Source organism: Lolium rigidum, chromosome 3, assembly GCF_022539505.1.
Source record: "Lolium rigidum isolate FL_2022 chromosome 3, APGP_CSIRO_Lrig_0.1, whole genome shotgun sequence".
NCBI classification, from domain to species: domain Eukaryota; kingdom Viridiplantae; phylum Streptophyta; class Magnoliopsida; order Poales; family Poaceae; genus Lolium; species Lolium rigidum.
The window spans coordinates 188,506,821-188,519,111 of NC_061510.1; the positions used below are offsets into that span (position 1 = coordinate 188,506,821).

The 12,291-nt window shown below is 43.6% G+C and overlaps 1 long non-coding RNA gene across 1 annotated transcript; it reads right to left on the bottom strand.

Moving 5' to 3' along the window:
* Positions 1–2,782: 2,782 nt before the first annotated feature.
* LOC124698777 lies at positions 2,783–8,868 on the bottom strand. The gene is made up of 3 exons (XR_007001115.1): positions 8,708–8,868; positions 2,908–3,017; positions 2,783–2,828 (listed from the first exon to the last, which is right to left on the bottom strand). It is a non-coding gene; the product is annotated as an uncharacterized LOC124698777 (long non-coding RNA).
* Between the last annotated feature and the right edge of the window lie 3,423 nt (positions 8,869–12,291).

The following is a 12,291-nucleotide window of genomic DNA, read 5'->3' on the forward strand; positions in this document are numbered from 1 at the left end:
GAAGGAGATACAGAAGCAAGTACAAGCGCTACTCGACAAAGGTTATATTCGCATAAGCCTTAGTCCTTGTGTTGTTCCTGTTATTCTTGTTCCTAAGAAAGATGGTACATGGCGTATGTGCGTAGATTGTAGAGCGATAAACAACATTACTATTCGATATCGTCATCCTATTCCCCGTTTAGAGGATATGCTAGATGAATTGAGTGGTGCTGTTGTTTTCACTAAAATTGATTTACGTAGTGGTTATCATCAAATTAGGATGAAAGAAGGGGATGAGTGGAAAACCGCCTTTAAAACAAAATTTGGTTTACATGAGTGGTTAGTAATGCCTTTTGGTTTAACTAATGCACCTAGCAGTTTCATGAGACTAATGAACCATGTTTTGCGTGATTAGTTTGTGGTTGTGTACTTTGATGACATATTAATCTACAGCCGCAATGAATCTGATCATATTATACATATTCGACATGTTTTGCAAGTGTTGCGTGATAGTAAACTCTATGGTAATCTTGAAAAGTGCACATTTTGCAAAGATAAGGTCATATTTCTGGGTTATGTTGTCTCTAAGCATGGAGTAGAAGTAGATGTGTCTAAAATTGAAGCTATTCAAAATTGGCCTACTCCCATGAATGTGAGTCAAGTAAGAAGTTTTCATGGTCTAGCTGGGTTTTATCGCCGTGCCCAATTTTTCTACTATTGCTGCACCTTTGAATGAATTGACTAAAAAGGGTGTTGTCTTTGAGTGGGGCGTTGCCCAAGATCATGCTTTTGATGAACTGAAACGATTGTTAACTTCTGCACCGTTGCTTGCACTTCCTGATTTCAATAAGCAATTTGAGATTGAATGTGATGCTAGTGGTATTGGAATTGGTGGTGTGTTGATGCAAGAGGGTCGTCCAATTGCATATTTTTCTGAGAAATTATCTGGTGCTAAGTTGAACTATCCAATATATGATAAAGAATTGTATGCTTTAATTAGAGTTCTTGAGGTTTGGCAACATTACTTGCGGCCAAAAGAATTTATCATACATTATGATCATGAAGCTTTGAAATACCTGAAAGCCCAATCTACTTTGCATAGGCGTCTTGCTAAGTGGGTTGAGTTCATTGAGTCTTTTCCGTACATTATTAAGCACTAGTTGAATGCCCGTGCTTTGCCACGGCTTACCCAAGTTTTATTCATGTGACGCATAAAAATATAATACATGTGGAAATTCCCGTGTTCAGCAAAAGATAGTCAAACATAATATTTCAAAAACAACAAGATTCTAATTTACTTAAAAATGTAATTCGACAAAATGATTTTAACTTGACAGCGTATGCAAATAAACAATCCAACATTAATGTACATGTGCATTTATATGGAGCTTTAAAAAGATAAGAAGATACATTGATTCGTAGAAATTCTATTTTGCGAAGACCGCCTAGTACAGTAGTTTCTCGTCAGCAAAATATATGTCAACAGATCCAAATTAGTATCATGTAATATCCAAAGTAGGAACACATTTGTGCAGTGATAGAAATAAATAGCGCATAAGATATTTAATGTCGATCTGGATAAAAAATATTGCAAGAAGGTAGGTGTCAAGCCCTCAACGAAGTAATGTTTTCGCATGGAGATGTATATAGTGCGGCATTTTCAAGGTTAAATAAAACAAATACTGTTATCAAGGAAGATAAGAGCAGAACACATATTTCCTATTGCAAAAACAGTATGATGTGTATATTTTGCAAGACTCAAGATTAAATGATAAATGATAAAAACAAGTAATGGATATATGTTTGTCTTAGCCTTTGGGCAGCAGTACATATACTATAGATCATTGGTGTTCTACTGCTAGAACCTCTAGTTTACATGATGAAACCAGAGATTTGAGCTGCAAAGGAAGTGATTATGCTTCACCACGTCATCTATTATTCTAGACTGAGGCGATATGCCAACTGAAGTACCCGTAAATATAATTTGCTGATCCTTCGCCAAATTTTAGTACCCTGTTGTACTAAATTGTGTGAGTACAGTGAAAAAAGATTATAAAAAGATATATCATGAAATACGGAATCTCAGTGCAACAAAATTTCCTTAATCTGGCAAAGCTAACTACATAGGTGGTACTTTAGTAAGACTGAATGTATCAATATAATGTGTGTTTCTAGTACAAATCAAGACTCTACCTTGCTCGTATAAGTACTGTACTACTTAAGTAACAATTAAATCATTATTCTATCATCCGTTGTTATGACTCATTCTTTGTAGCTCTAGGACAAAGGCAATAGAGAATTCTTGAAGTATTACTGTACCTGCATTTTTTTTGTAACAGATAACCATATGTCCACTTGAAATTCTGAACAGAGCTTCACATAATCGGTCCACCTTGCAATGTTGAGTCGTAGCAAGTTGGTCTAAAAGTCACCAATAATCCATTGAGCTCAGGAGGCAAAACGGGATCAACAGAAATGACTGACAAGTAGATTTAAACGAAATCTAAATAGCAGGGTAGCTTCCTACTCATGGCATTCACCATTGTTGCCACTGCTGGTTCTACTTATTTTCAATGGAGCCACAAAAAGTGGTCAAAGCAATCAAAGGACTAATCATTTGAACTAAAGGAAGCCAATATTACAACTCAACTTTTTTCATTAAAGTATTACATATATAATAGTTTTTCATCAAATAGGATGTTCTTACTTCCTGCAAGTTGGTAAAGGAAATATTTCTGCTAGCCACCGGTATAGAAAGAACAAGAATTAGTGAGGAAACTTACAAATAATCGATTTGTATGTGTCTGGTACTTCGGTGCAGCGGTATCTCAAATCCTTTGCCGACGGGCCTGTGCGGCGAGGTGCTATATGTCAAATTATTTGATTAAAAGCAAACTATACTGGTTTTATTGATGGCAATTATCGTACACATAGTGGCCAGGAATTAGGAGTTGACTGAAGCTTGCAGCTTATCGCAATAGCTTCTACTTTTTAGCTCCTTTCCCATTGTTCTGTTTGCTCCCTTGAGCTCCTCCTTCCTATGAATTTTCACCAACAAGGTAAACTTTAGTACAAATAAACTGAGTTTCGTCAAAACAAATTGTGGAGAAATTATATTCAAGTACAAGGGGATATTTAGTAACTTCATAAAATTTACAGTACAAGAAAAATATTAGTAGCTTCAGAGAAGATAAACAAATTAGTCACCAAGAAATAAAGGAAGTTAAACAACCCCTGCTTCCATGTACAAGGGGATGGTACTGATTTCATGATAAAAATAGATTTAGCCAAAGCTTTTGACAGATTAGAATGGAATTTCATTGTGTCTGCCCTTGCACGTAAAGGGTTTCATGAGCATTTCATAAATTTAATCTATGCATGCATTTCTTCTCCAACGTTTTCAGTTATTATTAACGGCCAATCCTTTGCCCATTTCAAAAGTACCAGAGGCATAAGGCAAGGATGTTCTTTGTCTCCTTCTCTTTTTGTCCTTGCCGTAAATGAGCTTTCTATCGCACTACAGGATGCACTTGAGGCAAATCACCTCACTGGTATTTCACTTGGACCGAATTGTCCTCCTATTCATTCTCTTATGTTCGCAGATGATCTTTTGGTATGTGGAAAAGCTAATGAGCAGGAAGCAAATGCCATATCCCATGTCTTGCAACAATTTTGTCATCAATCAGGTCAGCTTCCAAATTGGAACAAATCAGGTATAATCTATACCTAATAATAAAGGAGCTAAGGTTTCTGCCAGATTTTTCGTCCAACATTTTATTGGACCGTTTTGCCCTTCCACCAAATCGCATAATACAGTCAATGCCATCCTACCGATCATACAAGTGTTCTGTCGCCCCCTTCCTGGCTTCCTCCGCCACGCCGCCCAGAACTCGATTCTTCCCCGACCGCACCCCCGTCGATACATTCCTCCACTTCGTCGTTCTAACTTCCTTCCCTGACGGTGCCGCCCCCAAGCGGCCAAGCTCCTTGTTCTAGGGCTCCTCCTCGGCTAGCTCCACTGCGCCAATCGTCGGTTCCACATCGCGCGTGCTCGCCTCCCTGGTCCCCATGTGCGAGTCCGCTGTGCGATTCCCCTGCTCCAGAGATTTCCCACCAGCGGGCGTTGCGCACTCTACAACTTTGACATGAACATGCAGGCTGCCCTCAAACTGTTATACAATGGTGGTTCCCAAGCGTGAAATCGAGGAGGTAGCCTCGATCCCCTAAGTTACCGCCGCCGCCAGCCATGATAGGAGCGACTTGGGTGGCCCTTCCACGCCGCGCGATCTGGCCCTAAGCCCCCAACATCCGGCCGTCCGGCTCCTCCTCCGGCCTGGATTCCGGCTATGGAAGGGGACATTCCAATGCTTCAAGATCAACCAGCGGTGGGCGGTGCCATTCCCATCCTCTGCATCTCGAGCGCCCGGCAGCGCCGTCCGGGGTAGCGGTGGCCTCACGGCCTTCTTCCCGATGTGCTACTGGAAGCCTGGAACCATGGCTTTTTACGTCCGCCACAAGCCCAGACTTCCGCCATTGTCCAGGGTCCAAATTTCTATGTCAGATCACGTCAACAGAAGAGGCGGCCTGTTTTGTTTTCAGCGTGGTTTATGGCCATCTCTTGTTGGCCGGTCAGGCCACGCGTAGTATTATACTCCGTACGAGAGAGAGGATGCAAGGATTCTCTGAAAAATGAGGACGTATTGATGTTTCACAATGAATAGTACCACCCCGCTACCTTGTGTCGACTCGCACCAGCTCATATACAACCGGCTCATGCATGATGGCAAGTTGATTGGAATCAACAAGGCCCCGAAGGAATCCCCCTATGTGTTGATATCTGGCAGTCTAGGCCAATGGAAAAATTGAGGCACGCCCTATATATTATGGGTTAATTGAAAATGATATGATGGCTTAAATTGAATGGGAAAGCTTAAATAAGATTGGAAGAGAGGCTGAGGTCAACCCACTAGCTCTCTTTTTTTTGAACACGGAGCGCCCCGAAGGGCGTAGAAGCTTCATATATTCCAAGCGGTGGGTGTACAAAGTATTACAAAGGTCCTCGTGAAATAGAAAAATAACACATAGGACCCTGGTAAATGCAGAAAAGATCTCACTAAGAGAATAAGAAATGCAATCAGGTCCATCTCTATCCCCACCGATGAGCAAGAGACCAGAGAGCCGCCACCGGACTCCAAGGCGGGGACGGCACCACTTGCTTCAAAGTCGACGCAGAACGCGGCCTCCAATCTCTGAAAGGGCCTCCGATGGAGGTTGAAACATCGCCAGAAGTCACTGGCATGGATAACGGCAAGCAAAATCGCTGCCGATGTGCTGCTCGAGAAGATTGCTTCAGAAGAACTCCGATACCACTTCCGCACCCCATCCGCCCTGCAAGTTCCCTTGCATGTCACCGCCTTGGCACTTGGAAAAAGGGATAGAAGCATAGGAGTCCAGGTAGAAGAAGCAGCATGGCCAGCTCTGCACCGCGACGAGCATATTGACCCGCCATCGCACCCGAAGAACCTGCCACGGACTCGGGGAGGCGAGCGTAGATGATGGCGACGCCAGCAGACCAGGTAGATGAGCTTATTGAGGAAGCCATCCGTGGATCATCTTCTTCCTTCGACCATCCTCCATGGACGAGCACCGGGAAGGAGAAAATCCACGATCTGTTTGCTGCTCACCAGCACCCAGATCGGATGACAGGGAAAGAAGGGAGAGGCCTTATTAGCGAAGATGCCGCACAACCTCCTCGCCGCCTGCCGCCACTCCTGCCACCGGAGAAGAGCAGCCGCGAAGAAGGAAGCGAGGACGGACCGGATCTGGCCAGGGGGATCCGGTCTCCTACTCGCAGACTCCAGTTGGGTAAACAACAAAGATCTACAGCCTAGACTACTATATACAATCGACCAGGCACCTCTCCATCCTCTTCTCCGGCCGGCAACGCCGACGGGGAAGATTCCGGGTCGGGCCGGCGATGGTGGTGGCGAGCGGTGGACTCTCAACGGGGCGGGCTACTGTAGCGTCCTGAGAGGGGGAAGGGATACCCACTAGCTCTCTGAATCGATCCATAAAAACAAGGCCACAAACTGTTCAATGGGGCCAGTACCACTGGGTAATTTATAAAAAAGTTTTATATACATTTGGGTTGACCCGAAATACGCCAGTGAGGCCATCAGGCCACTGACTTCTTAAAAATGGGTCGACCCGTGGCCTCTCAACTTGGCCTCAGGGCCAACGGTGCCAAGTCCAAGGGTAGGTCGGGGTCAGCTCATTCCCATCCTAATTGTGTGACCAAATATATTGCTTTTTAACTTTGTTTCTGATAAGTATTTGTCTAGTCACAACCATTAAATAACATAATTTTTAGAAAAAATTCTAAAATAGTAGATTAAGTGAAAATAGAGGAGAACATATAAAAGCAAGAAGAAAATAGCAAAATAATAAACTAAGGCTATGGCTATGTGGAATATGTAAAGTTGATTCCTTTCTCTCCCGTTGCAACGCACGGGCACCTTTGCTTGTGTTTAGTAAAAAAGTTAACTTGCAGGTTAGACAAGGCATCAAGCAAATTTTTCCAGTCCCGGACATTGACAACAACACCATACATTTGGGACACCCTCTCATTCTTCCAGCGAAAGACAGATCAAGAGCTTACAACTTCGTCTACGACAAATTCAAATCAAAACTAAGTGCCTACAAAGCTAATAGATTGTCACACGCAGCAAGACTAACCCTCATAAAATCTGTCTTTTCCTCAATCCCAGTCTACTATATGTCAAATATTCTCTTTTCAAAGAAATTCTTAACAAAACTCACAGCTATTATTAGGAATTTCTGGTGGACAGGTATCAAGGAGGAGCAAACTACAAGAAGCCTGTGTCTTAGGGCATGGGCGGATATTTGTGTTGAAAAGAAAATAGGAGGACTTGGTATTAGAAATATGCAAGCTATAAATCAAGGACTGATTCTTTCTGCAGCCTGGAGATTAGCAAAGGAACCACAAAGCCACTTGGCACTCATACTTAAGGCAAAGTATCACAGTGACACATCCATTTGGAGAGCAAAAACGAACATTGCAAAATCTGCTTTTTGGACAGCCATTCTCAAGGTGAGACCTCTCTTAATTTCAGTATCGTTCAATCAAATTGTGGATGGCAGTAGTTCTATTTGGAGTACACCGTGGTTCTCCATGTGGCAACATATATATGATAATCTTATAATTCAGCCAGGCCCCTTTGTTTATCCTGCCACAGTTAAGGACCTTTGGATTCCGAACCAGAAAAAATGGAATGTCCATTTAATAAATTCTTTGTTCACACCTGAAACTGCTACTGCTATTCTTGAGACTCCCATTATTAATTCTGAAGGCAAAGATACTCTTGTTTGGAAACTAATTCCTTCAGGTGTATGTTCTTCCAAAAGTGCATATAAGCATTGTTTTAATAATCTTGCTTTGCCTGCTAATCAGAGACCAAAAGTTGTACCTCCACATATTGTCAACCTTCTCAATCAGGTATGGCAAGAGAAGCAAATGGCGCCGAGGGTCCAGAATTTTGCTTGGCGACTGCTGCGTCGAGCCCTACCCATAGGTAAGAGAGCTAGCAAATTTTCGAAGCACATCAAAGAAGATTGTAGCAGGTGTGGTGGTGTGGAAGATGAGATGCATATGCTCTTTCTTTGTGCTTTTTCAAAAGCGGCCTGGTTTTCTGCTCCTTGGTTTATCCGAACCGAGATTCTAGCTGAAAACCATCGCTCGGTCTCCCAGATGATCCAGGCTTTACTCTCTTCTGGCCATCCACATATTAATATTTCTACTTTATATACCTTCTTGTGGTGTCTTTGGAAGTCGAGGAATGATGCACTTTTTAACAAAAGAAATACTAATCCTCTTCAAGTTTATCATGCAACTAATGCAATATTGCAGGGATTGAAACTCGAGGATAATGATTTCAAACAGGGTAGTCGACGTGTCGTTTTGATGGAACAGGGCTTGGAGCCACAACGGGACCCTTTTTCTCTTGCAGGTAATATCATCTGTTGTGATGCTGCCTGGAAGAATGCGGACAATCAAGAACCTACTCCTGCGGGCATAGGCATTGTCATTCAAATCCAGAATAACCAACATTGCCAGCAGATACATTTGGCTGCCTTATCTCCGGCAGCTCATTCCCCTCTTCAGGCAGAAGCTTTTGGATTGCTGCTAGCCGCCAAAGTAGCAGATCTTCTACACATTGAAGAACCACAATTCTTCACAGATTGCTCCACATTAGAAGCAGCAACAAAAGCTACCTCAGTTCTCAATGCTCCAGGACATTGGGTCATCAGACCCATTTTGGCTGATATTCAAGCAACATATGCCTTTCATCCAAGCAGAGTAGCCCATATAACCAGATGTTTCAATTTCAAGGCTCATCATCAAGCTAGACTAGGTCTCAGACTTCAATCTACTTCTCTAGCATTTAGATGTCTCTCCTCCAGCAAAACACAATGTTTCTGCAGAGATGTACTCTCTATGGCTAGTGTGAATCCTTTCACACTTCTATCTGTAAAATGTTGCTGAGATAAATAAAATCTTCTGATGTTTTCAAAAAAGAAAAAAAAAAAAACAACCCCTGCTTCCCCACTACCGTAGAGTATGTACACACTTGTTCTTTTGTAGAAAGGGTCATCACTGCAGACAATTTATATGCTCTATTGCGCAAAATATATCCTGTCCAGAATATACCTGTACAATCTTATTTCCTCTACAAAACCAATACACTTCTGCATGGCAATAAAGCACCGGTGGCACCAAACTTGAGAAATGATGGGAGTTCTCATATGTCCTCAGTAACATAAACCTGAAATCAAAATTCCAAGCACTTTGCTGTCATCCTTGCTAGACGTGCAACACCACTGACATGGTAAACATCACACGGAAGCATACATTCTGAACTGGAGGGAACAGAGTGTCAGTTCTCACCATGGAGACTACATCATGTCCTGTAATTGCTATGAGATAGGCTCTGATCCTGTAATTGCACATACACTCTGATAAAACTAATTCAACTAAATATGCATATGGGAATCTTTTCAATTTATTTCTACAGAATGGTGGAGACGCCAAGCTCACTTCTATATTATTATGTGTTAAGGTACTACTACAAGTAACCTACGGGAATTTAGAGTAGCATTAAGGGGTGTTTGGAGGAACGTACGTAGATGAATTACCGAAGACATTTGCTACTCCACCGACCAGACTTAGCTAAATACGGCTGCCATTCAGACCCTGAATCCAACAGAAGGTATTCAGTAGCAAGATATACAGTACATCAAGCTGCAACCATAGATAAAAAAAAGTCAATGCAAATTTAAACGGCGCCAACAAGAATCCTCTAGCAGGTAAAAAAAAAACAAGAATCCTGTAGAGAACAAAGAACCAGGACGCATCTAGGCGACAACGTAACCTTGTTCGGCTCCATGGCGGCATGTGCGTCGGCCTCCTCGTGTGCTGCCATGGCGAGTTGCAGGACATTGGTGCCTTGACCTGGTACGGAGGCGAGCGATGACCTGGACGCCGGAGGGTCAGAGGCGGCGATGGCTTGGACGGCAATCTAGTCCGGCTCCGCGGTGGCCTCCTTGTTCGGCAGCGAGTTGCAGGAACGCAGACCCGAGCGAAGATGTTGACAGACAGGGCTCTTGTGCACGTAGTGAACGCCACGGCCTCGGCCAGCAGCGAGGCCTCGCCGGAGTCGGACGAACGAGAACAGTAGGAGAGGTAGCGCAGCCTGGACGCAAGCAGGGGCGGAGCCAGGATTTGAGCATAGGGGGGGCGACCGAGACGGCTCTCATGTACACAGTATATTGTATATGCATATATTGAGCCCCACATAACATGTATCTAATTATTATTATTTTGCAACGATTCTGCAAGTTGCAATTTTAAGACATAGAAGCATACCCATAAATAAACATTTGATAACTCTCGGTTAAATTTAAATTTGTGATAATCTACAAGTTTTTTGTGAGTTAAAAATCTCGTAGGAGCTGAACTACAACAGTTGAATCTGAATTTTCACCAAGGTTTTTTGAGATTGAATCAGGTGGCTTAGAAAAAATCAATCTGTCCTATTCTTTCACATAAGAGTTAAACTGAATATGCATAGCCAGACTGAAAGAAAAGATAAAACACACATTGGCATAGACAAGACAAGACCATTAGCAGTAGTACACATACCTTCAAAAATTGATTCGGCAATAGCTGCCGAGTTTACTGGTCGCGCGCACAGGCAACAACGGCGATTAGCCGCGGCCGTCCCGGTGTGCTTGGTTGCTAAATTGAGACGATAGGACTAAGAGGAGGAGACTGACACCAACACAGGCGGTAGGAACATCATCGTGGAAATCGGTTGAGGACGCCTTGACCGAGCGTCAGGTCGGAGCGGCGGCTGACCGGCGACGGCAATGCCCTAGATCGTACTGGATGGAACTGAATCGTATAGAACTGAACATGCTCGACCTCACTCTCCTCAGAAAACTGTCTTGAATCCAAGGAAGTCCGGCCGTTAGGCCCGTTAATTAGTGTGCTCTTTGGGCTTAGCCCATGCGGCAGCTAGATCTCTGTCTAATGGCCGAAAATCAATGACGATTACTGCCTTATAGACTGCACATTAGTACTGACGACTGCTACAAATTATTGAGGGGGGCCGATCCTTTGGGGGGGGGGGTCTAGCCCTCGCTCGCCCCCCCTGTCTCCGCCTCTGGACGCAAGGCGAGAGAGGTTGCAGTAGGATCGGCGGCGCACGCATGGGCATAGGAGTCATGGATGCCGCTCGGGGACGGTTGGACGCTGGTAGTGGTAGCGGGGAGATGCGGCAAAAAATACTTTCGACATGGGACGAGGGAAGATGGTTAGTTTTCATTTTCTCGCGGCATGCGATGGATGGATTGGTGGAGCGACGTACCAACCATCTCACCACCTCTAGACATTTAATATAGTAGAGATAAGAAGGGAAAAGATAATATTGTTGCTGATGCTCTATCTAGGAAGACTATGCTGTTAACTCATCTTGATGTTAAAATTCCTGGATTAGAGGTGCTATGTGATTTATATGCGACTGATCATGATTTTGCTGAACCATACCACTTATATGTTATTGGTAAAGCATGGGAAAAATATCACATACACGATGGGTTCTTGTTTAGAGCTAACAAACTATGTGTTCCAGAATCGTCTGTGCGTTTTCTCTTATTGCAGGAATCTCATGCTGGAGGTTTGATGGGTCACTTTGGGCGTGAGAAGACGCTACTCATGCTCGCTGATCACTTTTATTGGCCAAAGATGAGGCGGGACGTGGACATGTATGTGAAGAGGTGCATTACTTGCAACAAGTCCAAGTCCAAGCTGAAGCCTCACGGTTTGTATACTCCGTTACCGGCATCTACTACACCATGGGAGGATATAAGTATGGATTTTGTGTTGGGTTTGCCGCGTACTAAAAGAGGCCATGATTCTATATTTGTGGTAGTGGACAGATTTTCTAAAATGTCACACTTTGTTGCCTGCCACAAAAGCGACGATGTGTCGCATATTGCTAACCTGTTTTTCAGGGAGATTGTTCGACTACATGGAGTTCCGAAGACTATTGTTTCTGATCGTGATGTGAAGTTCATGAGCTACTTCTGGAAGACACTTTGGGGAAAGCTGGGGACAAAGCTACTGTTCAGTACTACTTGTCATCCCCAAACTGATGGTCAAACTGAAGTGGTGAATCGAACCTTGTCACAACTGTTGAGATCCATGATCAAGAAGAACCTGAAGGAGTGGGAAGAGTGTTTGCCGCATGTGGAGTCTGCTTACAACAGGGCGGTACACTCTACCACGGAGCTGTGTCCTTTTGAGGTGGTGTATGGTTTCAAACCCATTACTCCACTTGACTTGTTGCCTTTGCCCATACATGAGCGAGTTAATATGGAGGCATCCAAGAGGGCAGATTTTGTGCGTAAGATTCATGTGAAGACTAAAGAGTTGATCGAGAAGAAAGGCAAGAGCAATGCTGCAAGGATGAACAAGAAGCGCAAAGAGATGTTGTTCAAGCCTCGGTGATATGGTCTGGGTACATTTTCGCAAGGATAGGTTCCCGAAGCTGCGCAAGTCTAAGTTGAAGCCTCGTGGTGCTGGTCCTTACAAAGTGCTTGCCAAGATCAATGATAATGCATACTCGATAGATCTTCCAGTTGATGAGTTTGGTGTCGGTAATTCTTTCAATGTTGCTGATTTGACACCATATGACGGAGAAGACCTTGGAGCGTCGAGGTCGACGCCTTTTG